General features: G+C 43.7%; 1 protein-coding gene across 1 annotated transcript in view; it reads left to right on the top strand.

Moving 5' to 3' along the window:
* SLC38A8 (solute carrier family 38 member 8) overlaps window positions 1-22,911 on the top strand; it is a 99,784-nt gene that overhangs the window by 14,162 nt on the left and 62,711 nt on the right. The window lies entirely within an intron of this gene.

Below are 22,911 nucleotides of genomic sequence, written 5' to 3'. Positions count from 1 at the left end.
TGGCATGGAGGCGATCAGTCTGTTACACTGCTGAAGTGTTATGATGGCAACCTTCAGCTCGTCTGCATTGTTGGGTCTGATTTCACTTTCCTCTTGACAATAGCCCAAAAATTCTCTGTGGGGTTAAGGTCAGGCGAGTTTGCTGGCCAATTAAAGGGAACCTGTCACCTCAAATTGGTGTGATATTTAAATGAGTTTTTACCAGTCCAATGGGCAGCGTTTCATCTTCATTTCTCCACCCCATCTATCCCTGTTGTCCGCAATATGTTAGTGAATTAGAGTACGTATGTGCACATGCGTATCTATCTATTCTATCTATTCATTCTGTCATTTTTGGTTTTATCTATCTATTCATTCTAGCTATCTGTTCGATCTATCTATCCATCTATCGATTTATCTATCTAACTATATCTATTCTAACAATCAATCTATGTATCTATCTATCTTTTCATTCTTTCTATCTATTCTATCTATGTAATAATTCTATCTATTCTACTGTGTCGCTCTATGCATTCTGTCGCTCTATGCATTCTGTCGCTCTATGCATTCTGTCGCTCTATGCATTCTGTCGCTCTATGCATTCTGTCGCTCTATGCATTCTGTCGCTCTATGCATTCTACAAACTTCAAAAAAAAGCAGGCAGCACTCCATCTCCTTCGAAAACTCTGCAGGATTTATTAGACCCACATGTCTGGGCAATGTTTCGGCTCCAAATAAGCCTTTCCTAAGCAGTGGGTGCAGGGCCGCCATCAGGGCATTACAGCCGTGACTGGCGTATGGGGCCCAGTCTCATCTGCTCACCGGGCCCCTACCGGCAGCCGCAGGCTAAACCGGGCCCTTAGCGACACTGCAGCTGTTTAACGCTATTGACGTGCGGGCCTGCGCCCGTACGTCAATAGTTAACAGCCGCCAGCCAATCTGAGGCTGGCAGCTGACGTCAGCCGCAGCGTGCATGTCGCCGGCGTCTAACGTCATTTAGTCACAGGCGAGTATGCACTTTAGTTGCGTGGAGAGAGCTTCACCCGCTGCAGGAGCGCGGTCAGGTGAGAAGAACTTTTTTTTTTTTTTTTTTTTTTTTTATTTTTTATTGAGAGCGGTGATCCGGGGGGCCCAGGGCAGAAAGCTGGACACACTGGGGCAGAAAGCTGGACACACTGGGGCAGAAAGCTGGACACACTGGGGCAGAAAGCTGGACACACTGGGGCAGAAAGCTGGACACACTGGGGCAGAAAGCTGGACACACTGGGGCAGAAAGCTGGACACACTGGGGCAGAAAGCTGGAGACACGGGCAGGATGGATACGATGGAGACAGATGGGGCAGGATGGGGAGATCATATGGGGCAGAAAGGATACTCATGACGGCAGGATGGGAGAACATATGGCTGACACCAGGAATGAGACACACCGGGGGCTAGGTTGGCGAATATTATTACCATAGGGGCTAATTAAGAGATATTACTGTGTAGAGTGATACTATGTCGCCTTCTTCATGTGGTGTAATGTAGAAGTTGGGAAAATTAAGCAATGTATTCTACAAGCGGAACTCAAGATAACGGTGTTATTTCCTGCAGAGACGAGTCCTGGCTGCATGAAGTGATGGCGTTCTGTGCTGGATGAAAGATAAAAAACAAAGATGAAGGACTTCACCTAGAGGCGTCACTGGTGAGTCAGTGTGTTACCTATACACTGACACTATATACTGTATACTATATACAGTGGTCCTGTGTATAATGTCACCAGTGATCTCTTTATTACCTATACACTATATACAGTGCTCCTGTGTATAATGTCACTGGTGATCACTGTATTACCTGTACACAGACACTGCATACTAAGTACAGATCTCCTGTGTATAATGGCACTGATGGTGATAGTATGGTGCTTTTTTTTATTACTGATCAGAATTGTAGTATTCAGTCACTAAGTGGTGGTAATATGTGGTCTGGTCATGATGTTGTGGTATTTGTTCCTTGTATTTGATATCATTTGATCACTGTGGTGGTAATATGTCATCTGGTCATAGTGCTGTGGTATTTGTTCCTTGTATGTGGTATTATAGGTCATTTTAAAAATTGAAAAATAAATAAAAATATACCTAAATTGTATTGCATATTTTAACAAATATTTAATAGGTTACAGTACAGTAGGGACCGGCCAAAAGTGTCTACCTTGTCATTTTGGTGGCTTAAAAAATCTTTTGGCCAAAACAACAGCTGCCGGCTATATGCGTGATCTGGTGATGGGAACTGTCAGTGTGATAGGTGAGAAGTGGAGATTTTCCAAGAAAGAGTGGTGGGACTGTAGACAGTTCGAGGGGTGGAGCATGGAGGCGGGGCTGGGGTGGAGACTGGGCGGAGTCTCAAGGGGCCCTGAAAATTTTGCCAGTATGGGGCCCCAAAATTTCTAGTGGCAGCCCTGAGTGGGTGTACCCCTAGGTGTGTATGTGTGTGTGTATATATATGTATATGTATATATGTATATATATATATATATATATATATATATATATATATATATATATATGTGTGTATATATATATATATATTTACCCCTTCCCGACCCATGACGCCACATAGGCGTCATGAAAGTCGGTGCCAATCCGACCCATGATGCCTATGTGGCATCATGGAAAGATCGCTTCCCTGCAGATCGCGTGAAAGGGTTAACTTCAATTTCACCCAATCTGCAGGGACAGGGGGAGTGGTACTTTAGCCCAGGGGGGGTGGCTTCATTCCCCATGGCTACGATCGCTCTCAGTGGCTGTTGAAAGTGAAACTGCCAATCAGAGCAATTTGTAATATTTCACCTAAAAAATTGGTGAAATTTTACAATCCAGCCATGGCCGATGCTGCAATATCATCGGCCATGGCTGGAAACACTGGTGTACCCCCCCTCCACCGCCACCGATCTCCTCCTCGGTCCTCTGTTCTGTGGTCCGCTCCCCTCTGCCGTCCTGTCTGCTCCCCTGTCCTCCTGCCCATTCCCCCCTGGCTCCGATGCCACCCCCTGTCCTCCGATCCACCCCCCATGCTCAGATCTCCCCCCCCCCCCCCTTATACTTACCGGGCCTCCCGATTTCCATCCGTCTTCACCCTGGGTGCCGCCATCTTCTAAAATGGCGGGCTCATGCGCAGTGCGCCCGCGGAATCTGCCGGCTGGCAGATTCGTTCCAGTTATATTTTGATCACTGTGATAGGTTATATCACAGTGATCAAAATAAAAAAAATAGTAAATGACCCCCCCCCCCTTTATCATCCCCATAGGTAGAGCCAATAATAAAATAAAGAAAATATTTTTTTTTTCTTTTTCCACTAGGGTTAGGGTTAGAACTAGGGTTAGTGTTAGAACTAGGGTTAGGGTTAGGTTTAGGGTATTTGCACATGGTGCGGATTTGGCCGCGGATCCGCAGCGGATTGGCCAGGGATCCGCAGCGGATTGGCCGCTGCGAATTCGTAGCAGTTTTCCATCAAGTTTACAGTACCATGTAAACCTATGGAAAACCAAATCCGCTGTGCCCATGGTGTGGAAAATACCGTGCGGAAACGCTGCATTGTATTTTCCGCAGCATGTCAATTTTGTGTGGATTCCGCAGCGTTTTACACCTGTTCCTCAATAGGAATCCACAGGTGAAATCCGCACAAAAAACACTGGAAATCCGCAGGTAAAACGCAGTGCCTTTTACCTGTGGATTTTTCGAAAATCGTGCAGAAAAATCTCACGAATCTGCAACGTGGGCACAGAGCCTTAGGGTTAAGGTTGGAATTAGATTTAGGGTTGGAATTAGGGTTAAGATTAGGCTTGTGGATAGGGTTAGGGGTGTGTTGGGGTTAGGGTTGTGGTTAGGGGTGTGTTGGGGTTAGGGTTGTGATTAGGGTTATGGCTACAGTTGGGATAAGGGTTAGGGGTGTTGGGGTTAGTGTTGGAGATAGAATTGAGGGGTTTCCACTGTTTAGGCACATCAGGGGTCTCCAAACGCAACATAGCGCCACCATTGATTCCAGCCAATCTTGCGTTCAAAAAGTCAAATGGTGCTCCCTTCCTTCCAAGCCCCGACGTGCACCCAAACAGTGGTTTACCCCCACATATGGGGTACCAGCGTACTCAGGACAAACTGGGCAACAACTATTGAGGTCCAATTTCTCCTGTTACCCTTGCGAAAATAAAAAATTGCTTGCTAAAACATGATTTTTGAGGAAAGAAAAATACATAGTAACATAGTAGCATAGTTAGTAAGGCCGAAAAAAGACATTTGTCCATCCAGTTCAGCCTATATTCCATCATAATAAATCCCCAGATCTACGTCCTTCTACAGAACCTAATTGTATGATACAAAATTGTTCTGCTCCAGGAAGACATCCAGGCCTCTCTTGAACCCCTCGACTGAGTTCGCCATCACCACCTCCTCAGGCAAGCAATTCCAGATTCTCACTGCCCTAACAGTAAAGAATCCTCTTCTATGTTGGTGGAAAAACCTTCTCTCCTCCAGACGCAAAGAATGCCCCCTTGTGCCCATCACCTTCCTTGGTATAAACAGATCCTCAGCGAGATATTTGTATTGTCCCCTTATATACTTATACATGGTTATTAGATCGCTCCTCAGTCGTCTTTTTTCTAGACTAAATAATCCTAATTTCGCTAATCTATCTGGGTATTGTAGTTCTCCCATCCCATTTATTAATTTTGTTGCCCTCCTTTGTACTCTCTCTAGTTCCATTATATCCTTCCTGAGCACCGGTGCCCAAAACTGGACACAGTACTCCATGTGCGGTCTAACTAGGGATTTGTACAGAGGCAGTATAATGCTCTCATCATGTGTATCCAGACCTTTTTTAATGCACCCCATGATCCTGTTTGCCTTGGCAGCTGCTGCCTGGCACTGGCTGCTCCAGGTAAGTTTATCATTAACTAGGATCCCCAAGTCCTTCTCCCTGTCAGATTTACCCAGTGGTTTCCCATTCAGTGTGTAATGGTGACATTGATTCCTTCTTCCCATGTGTATAACCTTACATTTATCATTGTTAAACCTCATCTGCCACCTTTCAGCCCAAGTTTCCAACTTATCCAGATCCATCTGTAGCAGAATACTATCTTCTCTTGTATTAACTGCTTTACATAGTTTTGTATCATCAGCAAATATCGATATTTTACTGTGCAAACCTTCTATCAGATCATTAATGAATATGTTGAAGAGAACAGGTCCCAATACTGACCCCTGCGGTACCCCACTGGTCACAGCGACCCAGTTAGAGACTATACCATTTATAACCACCCTCTGCTTTCTATCACTAAGCCAGTTACTAACCCATTTACACACATTTTCCCCCAGACCAAGCATTCTCATTTTGTGTACCAACCTCTTGTGCGGCACGGTATCAAACGCTTTGGAAAAATCGAGATATACAACGTCCAATGACTCACCGTGGTCCAGCCTATAGCTTACCTCTTCATAAAAACTGATTAGATTGGTTTGACAGGAGCGATTTCTCATAAACCCATGCTGATATGGAGTTACACAGTTATTGTCATTGAGATAATCCAGAATAACATCCCTCAGAAACCCTTCAAATATTTTACCAACAATAGAGGTTAGACTTACTGGCCTATAATTTCCAGGTTCACTTTTAGAGCCCTTTTTGAATATTGGCACCACATTTGCTATGCGCCAATCCTGCGGAACAGACCCTGTCGCTATAGAGTCCCTAAAAATAAGAAATAATGGTTTATCTATTACATTACTTAGTTCTCTTAGTACTCGTGGGTGTATGCCATCCGGACCCGGAGATTTATCTATTTTAATCTTATTTAGCCGGTTTCGCACCTCTTCTTGGGTTTGATTGGTGACCCTTAATATAGGGTTTTCATTGTTTCTTGGGATTTCACCTAGCATTTCATTTTTATTTTCACGGCTCTGCTTTATAAACTTCTATGAAGCACTTGGGGGTTTAAAGTGGTCACCGCACATCTAGATTAGTTCCTTGGGGGGTCTAGTTTCCAAAATGGGGTCACATGTGGGGGAGCTCCAATGTTTAGGCACACAGGGCCTCTCCATACGCGACATGGTGTCCACTAACAATTGGAGCTAATTTTTTCATTCAAAAGTCAAATGGCGCTTCTTCTCTTCCCTTCCGAGCCTTGCCATGTGCACAAACAGTGGTTTGTGACCACATATGAGGTATCGGTGTACTCAGGAACAATTGTCCAACACATTTTAGGATCCATTTTATCATGTTGCCCATGTGAAAATGAAAAAATTGAGGCTAAAATAAATTTTTTGTGAAAAAAAAAAAAAGTACTTTTCATTTTTACGGATCAATTTGTGAAGCACCTGGGGGTTCAAAGTGCTCACTATGCATCTAAATAAGCTCTTTGGGGGGTCTAGTTTCCAAAATGGGGTCACTTGTGGGGAAGCTCTAATGTTTAGGCACACAGGGGCTCTCTAAATGCGACATGGTGTCCGCTAAAGATTGCAGCCAATTTTTCATTGAAAAAGTCAAATTGCGCTCCTTCCCTTCAGAGCCCTGTCGTGCGCCCAGACAGTGGTTCCCCCCCCCCACATATGAAGTATCGGCGTACTCAGGACAAATTGTACAATAACTTTTGGGGTCCAGTTTCTCCTTTTACCCTTGCGAAAATAAAAAAATTGTTGCTAAAACATCATTTTTGTGACTAAAAAGTTAAATGTTCATTTTTTCCTTCCATGTTGCTTCTGCTGCTGTGAAGTACCTGAAGGGTTAATAAATTTCTTGAATGTGGTTTTGAGCACCTCGAGGGGTGCAGTTTTTAGAATGGTGTCACTTTTGGGTATTTTCAGCCATACAGACCCCTCAAACTGACATCAAATGTGAGGTGGTCCCTAAAAAAAATGGTTTTGTAAATTTCGATGTAAAAATGAGAAATCGCTGGTCAAATTTTAACCCTTATAACTTCCTAGCAAAAAAAAATGTTTCCAAAATTGTGCTGATGTAAAGTAGACATGTGGGAAATGTTATTTATTAACTATTTTGTGTCACATAACTCTCTGGTTTAACAGAATAAAAATTCAAAATTTTAGTCAAATTTCCATTTTTTTCACAAACAAACGCAAAAATTATATTGACCTAAATTTACCACTAACATGAAGCCCAATATGTCCCGAAAAAACAATCTCAGAAACGTTTGGATCCATTGAAGCGTTCCTGAGTTATTACCTCATAAAGGGACACTGGTCAGAATTGCAATAAAATGGCCAGGTCATTATGGTCAAAATAGGCTGGGTCATGAAGGGGTTAACAATCCACTGTTATAGCCAATTATCTTACAGTACAAAGAAGTGCAATACATATACAATAATCCAAATGTATTATAGAATATTTCTATTCACTAGAGTTCATATAAAGTGCATCAGCGCAAATGATATCATGTGCTCATACATATTTGATTCCTTAATATCTTATAGTGCATCTCACTGTCCATCTATTTTATCTGTTATACATTTCCGCTTACCCTCTGGGGCACATGTTGTTCATGGAGGACGCCATGTATGCTATACAGCATTCTAACATATTCAGGCCAGGCGTCCCATGCTCCTCTCAACGCTGACAGGAAGTGCTGTGGAGCCGGGTGACATCTGGGGGCGGAGCCGGCGTCTACTTCCGGGTCACAGGGGTTCCACGCATGCACGGTGGCTCCAAGATGGCGGCGACCACCGGGCATTTACACGCCACTCAATTGCAGCCCCCCCACAGATATCCTGCGCCGGGAGGGAGGAACAACGAATCAGGGGAGAGCGCTTGGCGTGGCTGTTGACCGAAAGAGGGGTTATAAGGAGATTCCGGAGCTAGTCCCTTGCTTCTGGCCTCAATCCGTGAGGCATGGAGAGCAACTGTTAACAGCAGCCTAAGCTGCTAGACAAGGTTTGTCAGAAGCCTAAAGGTGATGACTCTGGCTTCAAAAGCTCCTCCAGACAGGGGTCTGGAGTATCAGCCAGGAAGAATCCCCCTCATTCCGGTATTTCCTCTTTTTGGGGCAGGCACTGGTAAGTGATCTTTGAGAATGTTCACCCAGTGATGCAATTCCCCTCATATTCTTTATTGTAGGGGAAGAAATGCATTGGTAAGGCGAAACATAGTGTGCCATCTGTGGGGTTCCCTTACCTGATAGCTTTTTAGGGCAGTTATGTGGCCCCTGTATCCAGCAGACGGTGAGGTCTCAGGGAGGGGGTGAAGGCATTAGATCTGCGGAGACTAGATTGCCTTACGTGCCCCCTCAGGTAGTGAAAGAATCCCTTATAGTACCGTCACACAGTGGCATTGTGATCGCTACGACGGCACGATTCGTGACGCTCCAGCATTGTAACAATATCGCTCCAGCGTCGTAGACTGCTGTCACACTTTGCAATGTACGACGCTGGAGCGATAATTTCATGACGTATGTGCGATGTAGAAGCCGTTGGTTACTATGCGCACATCGTATACAATATCGTGTACACCTTTGTTACACGATGCGATCATGCCGCCACAGCGGGACACTAGACGACGAAAGAAAGTTTCAAACGATCTGCTACGACGTACGATTCTCAGCGGGGTCCCTGATCGCAGGAGCGTGTCAGACACAGCGAGATCGCTGGAACGTCATGGATATATCGCTCGAACGTCACGAATCGTGCCGTCGTAGCGATCAAAATGCCACTGTGTGACGGTACCCTTAGTATGGCAACAAGCCTGAAGGAGATGGTCAGGATGGAAGTCAAACATTCCATTAAGTCCTTATCTAAAGCAGGAAGTGCTAAAAACAAAGCTCCTCTGATATCTGACTCTTTCGTGGATGAGAATATAGATGAGATTTCCTCCGATTCAGCTGCATCGTCCTCGGAGGAAGATACCGCCCGTTTTTGTCTACCCCTTGAAAGGGTAGATAAGTTAATAAAAGCAGTCAGAGGGACAATGGGCATAGCAGAGCCCAAGCCTCAATTATCCAGGGAGGAGATGATGTTTTGTGGACTGGAGCAAAAAAAGCGTAGTGTTTCTGCTAAATGAGAAAATTCAGGAGTTCATTAATAGGGAGAGGAAAAAACCTGAAAAAAAGGTTCCTTGCCTCCAGCACAAAAGCACAGATATCCGTTTGATGAGCCGGCAGTTAGCAATTAGGAGAAGGCTCCTAAATTATATGCGGCAATAGCCAAAGTGGCGAAGCGAGCTTCTCTTCCATTTGAGGATATGGGAACCCTTAAGGATCCCCTTGACCGAAAGGTGGACACTTTTCTGAGGGGTACCTGGGAAATGGTGGCTGGTTCTTTAAGACCTGCGATGGCATCAACATGTACGGCCAGGTCTATGATGGTTTGGCTGGACCAATTAGAGACCCAGTTGAAGGAGGGGGGCCTCTAGAGTCTATTCTAACTGCTTTTCCAGTAATTCAGGAGGCGACTGCCGCCTTCTCGTCAGATGCTTCCATTGACTCTGTTAAACTGGCTGCTAGAGTGGCAGGACTCTCTAATGCAGCCAGAAGAGCCTTGTGGTTGAAACGCTGGCCAGGAGATATACAGACAAGATCAAAGCTCTGTGCCATTCCTTGTAAAGGAGGATATTTGTTTGGTCCCACCTTGGACGAACTTCTAGAAAAAGCAGGAGATGATAATAAGAAGTTTCCTAATTTTGTTTGGATCCTACAGTCGTCCCTTTAACAAGAAGAGATTTGGCCGGGGAAGGAGGTGTGCCTTTTCACCCATTAGCGATTGGTTTAGATGGAATGATGGGTGTAGAAGAGGTACAGGATTTATGTTCCATCGTTCCTCAAAGGAAAGGAAGAAAGAAGACCAATAACTAGCAATCCCAGTGGGGGGTAGACTGTTACATTTCTGTTCAGAATGGTCAGAGATCACAAATAGTGTTGGGGTACAAAACATTATATCTCAGGCGCTCACACTTGAGTTTATTCGTACCCCACGGGATAGTTTTTAAATTGACACCTTTACGCTCTTCTCCCCTTGAACAGTCCGCTTTAGAAGAAGGTGTTATCTCTTTGTTCTAAAAATGTCCTTATAGAAGTCCCAAAATCTGATAGTGGAAAGGGATTTTATTCTCCCCTGTTTCTTATTCAGAAGCCTGATAAGCCTTATAGGACCATCATAAATCTTAGACACCTTAATAGTTACCTGGTCAAACATACCTTCAAGATGGAATCTATCAATACAACAATAAAAATGCTGTTTAAAGATTGTTTCATGGTATTAGTGGATTTAAAAGATGCCTATTATCATGTGCCCATTCATGCAGAATTCCAACAATTCCTAAGAGTAGCAGTATTAATGGGGGGAGTAGTTTACAATTTCCAGTACAGGGCGCTTCCTTTCGGTATAACTTCTGCCCCTAGAGTATTTACAAAAATTATTGCGGAGGTTATGGCACATTTACGGGAGTCTAATATTCTTATTGTTCCCTACCTTGATGATTTCCTCTTTGCAGGGAATTCGATGGATCACTGTTTGTCTCAATTAGAAACGGCTAGAGTTAGATTGGAACACCTGGGTTGGATAATTATGAGAACTCTCGGTTGCAGCCCCTAATAATTCAAACGTTTTTAGGATTGTTATTAGATTCCGCTACACAAGTGTCTTCTCCCTACTGAGAAATTAGATCAAATTCAGCGCCAGGTATTAAGGGCAGTCAATACACCCTCCATGACCCTTCAACAGGCTATGACCCTGCTAGGATCCCTCACATCATGCATCCCGGTAGTCAGATGGGCTCAATTTCATACTAGAACCCTACAGAAAGATGTTTTAATTAATGACAAAATCTTGAGGGGAGCTTTACGGGAAAAAATAACCTTGAGGCCCGTAACTCTTGAATCCCTAAGATGGTGGCTAGATAGAGATAATTTATTGACAGGGGTTCCCTGGATGACAGACGTAACCTGGGTAGAAACTACGGATGCCAGCCCCTGAGGGTGGGGGGCCAACATGGGTGACATTGTGGTTCAGGGACAATGGGAACCATTTAGGTCTTTATCCAACCAGAGGGAATTAATGGCGATTGAATTAGCAGTTAAAAAACTCCTCATATATCTGCAGGGACACCACATCCGGATCCTCTCAGACAACCAGGTGGCAGTGGCCTATATAAATCATCAAGGTGGAACTCGTTCCGAGGCTCTGATGCAGGTCACAAATCGCTTATTCCATACGGCAGAGACAAATTTTCAATCTTTGACTGCTCTTCACATCAAGGGGAAAGAAAACACAAAGGCAGACTTTGTCAGTCGCAATATACTAAGACAAGGTGAATGGTCTCTAAATGGAATAGTCTTCAATCAGATTCAATCGTCTTCAATCAGATTGTCTGCAGATGGGGTGACCTATTTGCCACAAGAGACAGCAAAAAAGTGAAAAGTTTTTGTTCTTTAAATCCCAGGGAGAATCCTCTAGCGATGGATGCATTCCTAATAAAATGGGATTTTCCTTTGGCTTACGCCTTCCCACCATTGAACCTGTTACTTCTAGTGGTGAGGAAAATCAGGGAAGATCGTGTGAAGGTCATTCTGATTGCTCCTTTCTGGCCCAGGAGAATTTGGTTTGCATGGCTCAGGACACTGTCGGTAGGCAATCCCTGGGTACTACCAGATATCCCGAATTTGCTTTTCCAGGGGCCGATATGCCATCCACAGGTGAAGGGACTCCATTTAATGGCATGGAGTTTGAGCGGTCACTATTAAAAGAAAAAGGCTTCTCCCCAAATTTGGTAGACAACCTTCTAAAAAGTGGAAAACAAATAACAACAAAAATCTACTCGAAAACCTGGAGAAAGTTCTTGGCCTTCTCAGATTTTAACATCTAAGAAGGGGTACCAATACGCCAGATATTAGAATTTCTGCAAAAGGGATTAGTATTAAATCTTTCTGCAAGTACACTGAGAGTGCAGGTATCAGCCCTTGGTGCCCTGTTCTCTTGTAATATTGCCAATAATTATTGGGTGTCGAGGTTCATTAAGGCAGTCGGTAGAGCTAGACCTTTGAATAAAACATGGCGGTACCATGGGACCTAAATCTAGTCTTTTCATCTCTAATGAAAGACCCATTTGAGCCCTTACATGAAGCCTCTATCAAAATGTCCCTTAAAATGGCTTTTCTGGTAGCTATAACATTGGCTCGCAGAATAGGAGACATCCAGGCACTTTCCAGACTTCCCCCATATACAGAGTTCTTACAGGATAGGGTGATTCTCAGACCAGACCCAGCTTACTTACCAAAAGTAGCATCCCAATTTCACAGATCACAGGAGATAGTTCTACCATCCTTTATCTCTAATCCTTTAAACCCTAAAGAAAAAACTCCATACATTAGATGTTAGGAGATGCCTTCTACAATATATCTCAGTCACTAATGATTGGAAGAAAGATAATGCACTATTCTTATCCTTCCAAGGTCCTAGGAAAGGGGTTAGAGCATCAAAATACACACTAGCTAAATGGATTAGAGAGGCTATCTCTCTGGCTTATACAGCAGGTGGGGGTCCGGCTCCACAGAATCTGAGGGCGCATTCCACCCGAGCCATGGCATCATCCTGGGCGGAAAGGTCTGGAGTGTCAATCGACCATATATGTAAGGCGGCCACATGGTCATTCCCTTCCACCTTTTTCAAACACTATCGGTTGGACTTGGGGTTCTCCTCAGATCTCACCTTCGGGATAAGGGTGCTGCATGCCAGGGGTGTCAAACTGCATTCCTCAAGGGCTGCAAACAGGTCATGTTTTCAGGATTTCCTTCTACTGCACAGGTGATAATTTAATCACCTAAACACATAATGATTACAGCACCTTGTGCAAAGCTAAGGAAATCTTGAAAACACGCATGGTTTGCGGCCCTCGAGGAATGCAGTTTGACACCCCTGCTGCAGGCTATAGTCCCTCCCTAAGGTAGCTTACATCTCTGTAAATCTCTTGTGGTGCTGTCATGGGAGTCCGAATAAAGCATTAAGCTACTTACCGGTAGCGGCATTTTTCGGAGGCCCATGACAGCACCCATAGTTCCCTCCCTATTCACGTGGGGGTTGCACTTCCTTAAAATGTGGAAAAAAAAAAATCTGGATTGTTACTTTATTAAAGATATTTGATTGTATATAATATTTGTGTATGCTTATCATTAACCGCGGTAGTCCTCTCAGGCTCTGTAATACAACTGATACGTGGGAGAGGTGCCACCCTTTTGTATCTGTAGGTTTCCTGTTCATAATGGGCAGATCCCCTCTCTCTCGTGGTGCTGTCATGGGCCTCTGAAAAATGCCGCTACCGGTAAGTAGCTTAATGCTTTTCGTCCTCCATGTTTGCATGTTATCCCAAGGTAAGTATTCCATATTGATGGACCACAAAGACACCTAAAAAAAAAATCAATAAAATTAGGGCTATCCATAATTAAATAAATAACATAGTACTCCTAGATCTAAAACAACAGTAACATACTGTTACTACCGGATCTCTAATACACTGTTTATAAGCAAAACTATATACCTAGATAACCGTATGTATTTTGAAATCCACAATTAAGCCTCTAGGCTTAAGAGTATTTATTTAATTCATAGATCCACATTAACTCTTTCTTTTTCAAGATCTGCTCTCCATCGCCCCCTCTTCTTTGAATTGGAACTACATCTATTATTTTACATTTTCGCTCTTTTTCAGAGTGTTTGCAGTCTATAAAATGTTTAGGGACTGGAAGATCTGTTCTTTTTCCTTATTGTATATCAGTGATGATTCGTCCTGGTTTTAAATTGTCTCACCGATATACCATAAGTTACACGGACACATACGGAGGTATATTACATAGTCCAAACTGCACGTTAGATATTGTTTGATCTCATAGATCTTTCCTGTTACCGGATGTTGGAATGTTGAACCCTTAATCATATGTGCTGTGCACAGTTTACACAATTCAGACACTGAAAACATCCGTTTTTCTTAGCACCTGTCAGAGACATCTGGATACTTCTCTTCATAGGACCAATATCTGATTTTACTAAAAAATCCCTGATGGTTCTACTCTTTATGAGTGTAGCGGTGGCACCTTAAATTCTTTTATATGTGGGAGACATCTCCCCAACATTCCCCAATGTTTCTTTACAATATTAGCCACCTCTTTACTCTCCTCCCCACATGTTGTAACTAAGAGGACCCTATGAAGCAATTTTCTGTGATTGCAACTTGTTTACTTATTAATTAAGTCTACCTACTTTGTTTCAATACCTTCTTTTTGGTTGTTTCCAACAGGCTCCTAGGGTATCCTCTATCCAAAAACATTTTAATCACAGAATCTGCAACTCTACCAACCTCCTCCTCTTTGACTTATACGCCTTACTCTAAGCAACTGGCTTAGGCTACGTTCACATTGGCGTTCCGCCAATGTGCGTCGCTGTTGCGCCGGCGACGCAGCGGCGACGCAGCGGCGACGCGCCCCTATGTTTAACATAGGGGACGCGTGCGTCGTTTTGGTGGCGTTTTTCGCCACGTGCGTCGTTTCCGACGCTAGCGTCGGACGCAAGAAAACGCTACATGTAGCATTTTCTGTGCGTCCGATTTTCGTCGGAAAACGACGAACGCGTCGCAAAACGCGCGCGTTTTTGCGCGCGTTTGCGCGTTTTAGCGTGCGTCGCGCGTTGCGTCGCCGACGCACGGCGGCGCAACGCTAATGTGAACGTAGCCTTAATGGTATAGATTTCACCATGTTACATGGATGTTGACTATCATAAATGAGTAGATTGTTCTTATCTGTATTTTTTACAAACAACGTTGTAATGAACTCACCCCTCCTCAACTTAACCAATACATCTAAAAATTGAATATCCATCTTAGATGAAACCAGTGCGAACTTAATAGTCTGATCAATTATATTAAGGTATTGGTGAAACTTCTCCAATTCCTCTTGTGAACCTGTCCATATGAGGAAGACATCATCTATGTACCTCCACCATGCCAAAACATGTCGGAAGTGGTGGGATACATAGATGAGGTCCTCCTCCGGGACTTCCATGAGCAAATTGGCATATGAGGGGGTCAAATTGGCCCCCATTGCTGTTCCTTGCTTCTGCATGTAAAACGCATCACCAAATAAAAAATTCCATTTTAGTATAATCTCCAACATTCTTAAAAATGCTCTCCCTTCAACTGAATATTTTATTGGGTCCAACATTTTCCCAATCGCTCTTAGACCTCGTTCATGATCTATCGAAATACATAATGATACTACATCAAACGATGCAAGTAATACCTCACCCTCCAATTTTATAGTCTCTAATTTTAAAAGAAAAATCTGTTGTATCCTTTATGAAGGACTTACTGTTTTTTACAATAGGATTAAATATTTTATCCAAAAAAATACTAATCTTATTAAAAATTGAGCCCATCCCTGAGATTATTGGTCGCCCAGGGGGGTTAATCATAGTCTTGTGTATTTTTGGAATTATAGACATCACTGGGGTGCGAGGATTTTCTTCCAAAAGATAATCATATAAATCTTGGTCTATAACATAAGTATCTAATGCTTCCTTTAAACATGCTTTGATCTCTTTGCTTATACTAAATCTCGGATCTCCATCCATTTTACAGTATACATTTTCATCTCCCAGTTGTCTCATTACTTCAGTGATATACATTTGCTTGTCCATGACGACGACCGAACCCCCCTTATCTGCGGGTATTATGATAATGTCGCCGTCATGGACAAGTTCCTGCAAGGCTTCAAACTCTTCCTTCAGAATATTGGGATATTTAAATTCCCCCAAAGCACCATTTCTTAGCTGTTCAATATCATTTTTAACAGCCTTTTCAAATGCATCAATTTTTTTTTGGGGGGGGAGTGTATCTGCCGTACCAAACTTTGTTAGTTATATGAATGATAATGGATTTAACCTACAATTCACACACAGGTGCGATAGTGAACAGATTTCCTTTTTGGATTTGGAGTTGGTGGGGAAGCAGGGACAGGCTATTATCAGTAGAACACATAAGAAACCTGTCAGTGGGAACACAGTCCTACACGCTACCAGTAGCCACCCGAAACACACAATAAAATCAATACCTGTGTGGGAATATACAAGATTAAAAATAAACTGCAGCAAAGTAGAGGATAGGAATGAGGAATTTAAGGAATTAGAAAATAAATTAAAAGCAAGAAAATATCCCAATTGGACTTTGAAAAGGGCAGAAAAAATAGTTAGTAAAAAAGAAAGAGAAGCAATGTTGGTATCGAAAAAACACAATTTAAGAGAGACATAATAACAAGCTATTTATTTGCTTACAGTACAGTCCGCAGTTTAATGAAATTAAAAAAATTATCAACAAACGTTTACCGATATTTTTTTTTTTTTTTTCATATGAAGACAGTACGCTGCTGAATATATTAGAGGAAGACCTAAATGTAGTTTCAAGGAGGGCTCCTACTGTGGGAAATTTAGTTTCTCCAGCTGTGTTTCTGGAATCAACTACATGGCTGGAATCAAAGGGCTTCTATAGGTGCGGCACAACATCATGCAGCACATGTGAACATGCGCGTATAGGCAAATCTTTTTTCGTCCTGTCCTCTGACAAAATCAGCTCTCTTATTCATCAGGAATGGAAGAGGCCAGAGATGAAAGGCTCCCTCCCTACAGCCTTCAAGAGGAGGTATCTGTTTGAAGAGTCTACACCGGTAGCGCTGGGGCCCCCGCTCCAACTGTGGGGAGCAGAACCATCTGCCCCAGTGGTCCCTTTAAGCCGTGTTGGCCATCCTGACCAAACACCACAGGTGGTGTCCCGAATTATCCCCCATAGACTTCATTTTCCACTTCCCTTCATCATTTTTGTTGGGTACCCAGGGCAACGGATCGGGTCACCACTTCTGTGACCACCCCTTTAAGTACCACCGGACCCGGCCTGAGTGCCCCACAGTCCTAGCGGGTGCTCCATCTGTACAGTCTGGTCTTTTTCATGGTTTGGCTGGACCAATTGTAAACAGAAATAAAAAATAAGGCGTACAGAGAGAGCATTTTGGCTACACTTCTAATGATGCAGGGAGCTGCAGCTTTTCTGTCAGACGCCTCAGCGGACTCTATCAGGTTGGCAGCTAAGGCCACAGCCCTTTCAAATGCAGCCCGAAGAGCTCTATGGCTAAAGTGTTGGCCAGGTTACATCCAGGCAAGGTCGAAGCTGTGTGCCATCACTTGCGAGGGGGAACACTTGTTTGGGCCGGTTTTGGATGAACTCCTGGAAAAGGCAGGGGACAATAAGAAGAAATTTCCTAGCCTGTTGGTCCCTTCCTACCAACATTCTCCTTCAACAGAAGACTAATCCATAGAAATCCCTCCAGGGACAGAGGCAGATGGGATAACAGGAAAAGAAAAGGTAGAGGATACATGTTTTGAGGCTCCTCACAAGATCACAGGAAACCACCCCAATGACTGCTGGACCAGGTGGGGAGAAGGCTATCTGCCTCCTACCCGGCCTGGTCAAAGATATTTAAATAGTAGCTGGATCCATAGTCTAATAAATTCTGGACTAAGGCTGAAGTTTTGTTCAATGCCACAGGAGAAATTCATGACAACTCTCACTCGTTCCTCATCTGCGGAACAAGCCCTGGAGTCAGAAGTCCTCAAGCTTTGGCTCAAGGCGGTCTTGGTGGAGGTTCCTGAGTCAGAAAAAAGTAGGGGGTTCTACTGCCCTCTTTTTGAATAATGAAAAAAAAATGTTCTTCAGACAATCATTAATCTAAGGGGTTCTGAACAGGTTCCTGATGGTGCGCTCCTCTAAGATGGAGTCCATAAGGTAGGCAATAAAATTGCTCTTAAAAATTGCTTTAAGGCAGTTTTGGATCTCAAGGATGCGTAGTGCCATGTACCTATATACACTGATCACCAGCAGTTCTTTAGAGTAGCGGTGTCACTAGAGGGTAGGGTTAGACATTTCCAGTTTAAAGCCCTCCTGTTTGGTCTCGCCATTGACCCACCTTTACCATTGTGAACAAAGAGGTCATGGCACATCTCCATGAACAAAATGTCGTGATTGTCCCCTATTTAGATGATTTCTTAATAGTAGGCAATTCAGTCCTTCATTGCACTACACAGTTGGAGGGTATAATGTCCACTCTTGAAGGGTTGGGATGGCTATTGAACCTTAAAAAGTCATGTTTGCAGCCTTTGAAGGTGCAGAAATTCCTGGGTCTCGTGTTGGATTCTGAAACCAAGTGTCGGCTACCAGTAGCTAAATTTTAGAGAGCATCCAACATCAGGTGTTGAAGGCAGTGAACAATCCCTCTGTCCCTTCTAGGGTCCCTCACTTCCTGTATTTCAGCTGTTCGGTCGCCCCAATTCCATACTAGGGCCTTACAGTTGGACGATTTATGCAACAACAGTTTGCTTAGAGGGTGCCTGGAAGGATGGGTTTCTGTCCTCCCATATGATACAATCTGTTCTTTGGTGGCTAAATTTGACAAACTTGTCCAGGGGGTCCCCTAGGTTAACCATATTTCCCAGATTGTCAGTACAGATTCCAAACAGGGTCAGCATGTCAGAATCCTCTCCGCAAATCAGGTGACAGTGGCCTAAATCAACCACCAAGGGGGAAACCTGATCCAAGCCTTTAATGGAGGTGGTGGATCGTATATTCCAAATGGCCAAAGCTCATCTGCTGTCATTAACTGTTCTGCACATAAGAGGAAAAGAGTACTTCAAGGCGGACTTCCTAAGCTGCAACCGACTGGAGCATGGAGAATAAGTGTTAAATGGTTCCATCTTCAACCAGATTGTGCAGATGTGGGGTTGTCCAGATATAGACCTTTTCGCTATCAGGGGAAACAGAAGGATGCATCGGTTCTGTTCTCTAAACCTCAGAGAAGGCCCACAGGGAGTAGATGCTCTGCTGATTCCCCCCAGATAGCCCTGATTCCGCTGGTGTTCAGAAAGATCCGAGAGGACAGGGCTCGAGTTATCTTAATCACCCCAATCTTCCATCCATGAATGTCCAGCCTACATCAGACAGCGTGGAATTTCATAGGGCTTGTTGATGGGGAAAGGTTTTTCTTGCTATCTGGTGGCAACTCTATTTCAGAATAGGAAGGTATCCATTACAAAGATATATGCCAGAACCAGGAAGAAGTTGCAGAGATGCAGAAATTGGGTGGAGAGGGGGAGGTCCTGATATCACAAGTTCTGGAATTCCTACTAAAAGGCCTGGAGATGGGACTATCCACTAGCACCTTCAAAGTCCAGGTATCGGCTATGGGAGCCCTCTATAAATTGTAATATGACTGGGAATTATTGAGTGGCTCGGTTTATTAGGGCATCGTCTAGGCCCTTCTTCAAAGAAAAAATAGAGCATAGAGACCTAAACCTAGTTCTAATGGCGTTGACAGAATCTCCCTTCAAGCCCATTGATTCAGCCTCAATAAAAGTTCCTTCCCTTAAGATGGCCCTTCTTGTTGAACTAACATCTGCTTGGAGGGTTAGTGACTTTCACCATATAACCCTATCCTCCACGATACCTTGGGGCAGCATGGTGGCTCAGTGGATAGCACTGCAGCCTTGCAGCGCTGGGGTCCTGGGTTCAAATCGCACTAAGGAATTTGTATGTTCTTCCCGTGTTCTCGTGGGTTTCCTCCAGGTTCTCAGGTTTCCTCCCACATTCCAAAAACATAATGATAGGGATTCTAGATTGTGAGCCCCATTGGGGACAGCGATGATAATGTGTGCAACCTGTAAAGCGTTGCGGAATATGTTACTGCTATATAAAAAAAAAGATTATCTTGAAGCTGGATCTTAACTACCAAAAGTAGCCTCCAAATGTCACAGATTGCAGGAGATGGTTCGTTTTTCCTTCTGTGCCAACCCTGGGAATCAGAATAATATAATTTTATTTATATAGCGCCAACATATTCCGCACCGCAGGAAGAGAAGCTCCACTCACTAATGTCAAATGATGCCTAGTCAGTTACTAATCCTGGGAAAAGGGATAATTCCTTATTTGTCCTTTCAGGGGGCTAGGAAGGTGCTTTAGATTTCAAAATGCACTTTAGCTAGATGGATCAAGGAAGCCATTTTGTTAGCTTATCCAACAAGTGGTAAGGCAGATCTGGAAGGTCTGAAAGCTCACTCTACACAGGCCGTGGCAGCTTCCTGGGCAGAGAGATCAGAGGTGTCGCTTTAGCAGATATGCAAGGTGGCTACATGGTCTTCTCCTTCCATGTTTTATTAGCATTGTAGGCTTGATGTTCGTGACTCCTCCGATCTCCCATTTGGGAGAAGGGTGCTTTAAGCTGTGATCTCTCCCTAATTTTCTTACCTTTCTGTAATTCTCTTGTGGTGCTGCTATGGGAGACCAAATAAAGTATTACTGGTAACTGGATTTTTCGGAACCCATGACAGCGCCCTTATAGTCTCTCCCTTCACGTATGTCGAGCACTTCTTTTAGTTGTATATAATCATGTGTGAGAAATTATTGGTGTCCAAAACAATGTATAATGTGCCACTAATCTTGGAGGTCCTCTTGTGCTCTGTAATCCAACTTATGCAGGTGTGAGGTGGCGCCCTTTTATGGCTGTAGGCTTCCTGTCCTTTAAGGGTGGATCCCCTCTCTCATGGAGCTGTCATGGCCTCCAAAAAATCCTGTTACCAGTAAGTAATGAAGACTTTTTTTTTTTCCCCCAACAACTTGTGACTTGCAATTTATCCTACATGAAAAAAGCTTACAGGGGAAAAATGCCTAGAGCATTCTGCTTAACCCCTTTGCGACATTGGGCACAATAGTATGCCTATGCCGGCGGACGCCCCCTGCTTGGTGTGGGCTCCAGCACTAAGCCTGCACCTTTCCGGGCATATGAAAGCTGATCTATACAGCTGATATATGCCCGCTACAGCTGCGGGTGGAATCCTGATCCATCTGCGGCTGTTTGACAGCGAGACTTACTGTAACTAGTTAATCTGACAGCAGTATTTCATTTGCTCTTAACCGAAGCACATTGCTAATCCCGCCCATTGGTGACCCCTGTCACATGATTGTGGGTCACCGATGCGTCGGCATGACAAAGAGGTCTGCAGCAGACCTCTAGGGTTGTCCTTGCTAGATTGTTTTGAGCGCCACCCTGTGGTCGACGCTCATAGCAAGTGAGCATTTCTGCTACACACAGGCGATCTGATCATCACATGGGTGTAACAGAAGCAATCAAAGTAATTCTGCTTCTAGTCTCCCATGAATCATGCAAAAATTTAAAAAAAATCTACTATATAAAGCTGAGTGTGTGTGTGTGTGTGTGTGTGTGTGTGTGTGTGTGTGTATGTATGTCCAGGATTGGCATCTGCACCGTCGCAGCTACAGCCACAAAATTTGGCACAGTCACACGTCTGGACCCTGAGAGCGTCATAGGCTATATTGTGAGGCGAAATTTTAACCCCGCGCGTTCCAATTCGCCAAACAATTTTGCCCCTATCTACATAATGGGGAAAAAAGTGAAAGGAAAAGTGTTGGAATCGTCGCAGCTACAGAAACAAAATTTTGCACAGTCACACGTCTGGACCCTGAGAGCGTCATAGGCTATGTTGTGAGGTGAAATTTTAACTCCGCGCTTTCCAATTCACCAAACTATTTTTCCCCTATCTACATAATGGGGAAAAGTGAAAGGAAAAGTGTTGGAGGCAAATTGACAGCTGCCAAATGTGAACAAGGGGGACTTAAAGAGTGAGAGCGATGGCGCCAAAGAGTATATACCGTATAGTTGCTAAGGTGGGGCCCCGACATGGGATACTCACCACACACAAGGATATGAACACACACACACAAAATGCGCCACACACTACCACGTGCTTGAACACATATACCACCCTCAGCACACATTTCACCACACATACACCAACCTCGCCACATAAAAGTCGAAACACAAGTCGCCGCTCAAAACTCACCACACGCAAAACTCGTCACAAGTGCAAAACTCACCTCATGGAAAACTCGCCACACGCAAAACTTGCACATGCGGAAAAATTGCCACATGCACAAAATTTGCAACACATGCAAAAGTTGCCTCACACAAAACTTGCACATACTCAAAAGGCACCAGACATAAAACTCACCATGCGCAAAACTTGCTGCACACAACTTGCTACACTAACCTGTCACATGCAACTCGACACACAAAAAGTTGCTACACGCATGCTGCCACACAAAACTCAGCTCACAAAAGTCGCTACATGCATGTCGCCACACACAACTCAACACACACAACTTGACAAACGAAACTCGCCCTAAAACACACACAAGTCTGGTATTAGCCTTCAAAAATAAAATTCTGATTAATAAGCAGACAAACTACAAGAGCAACAAATGTACCATATAGGAAATACGGCAGCTGTCAGTCACATAACCTGTCTATTATGTGTATGTGTGAGCTAATATATACTGCCAGGGGGAGGGCTTCCTGTTGGCTCGGGATTTATCAGGCTGCCAATTTATCTTACAAATACTGAGGTAAAAATACTGAGCAAATAACGTGTTAACGAGGTCTAATACAGGAGATCACACAGATATATACTATATACAGGAGAGATGACACACAGGTATATACTATATAAAGGAGGAGATGACATACAGGTACATACTATATACAGGAGGAGATGACATACAGGTATATACTATATACAGGAGGAGATGACACACAGGTATATACTATATACAGGAGCAGATTACCTACAGGTATATACTATATACAGGAGGAGATGACATACAGGTATATACTATATACAGGAGGAGATGACATACAGGTATGTACTATATACAGGAGGAGATGACGCACAGATATATACTATATACAGGGGAGATGACACACAGGTATATACTATAAATAGGAGGAGATGACATACAGGTATATACTATATACAGGGGAGATGACATACAGGTATATACTATATATAGGAGGAGATGACATAC

Source organism: Ranitomeya imitator, chromosome 9 (genome assembly GCF_032444005.1).
Source record: "Ranitomeya imitator isolate aRanImi1 chromosome 9, aRanImi1.pri, whole genome shotgun sequence".
NCBI lineage: Eukaryota > Metazoa > Chordata > Amphibia > Anura > Dendrobatidae > Ranitomeya > Ranitomeya imitator.
Note: the sequence above shows the minus strand (reverse complement) of the source record. Positions and strands in the feature narration are given on the sequence as shown.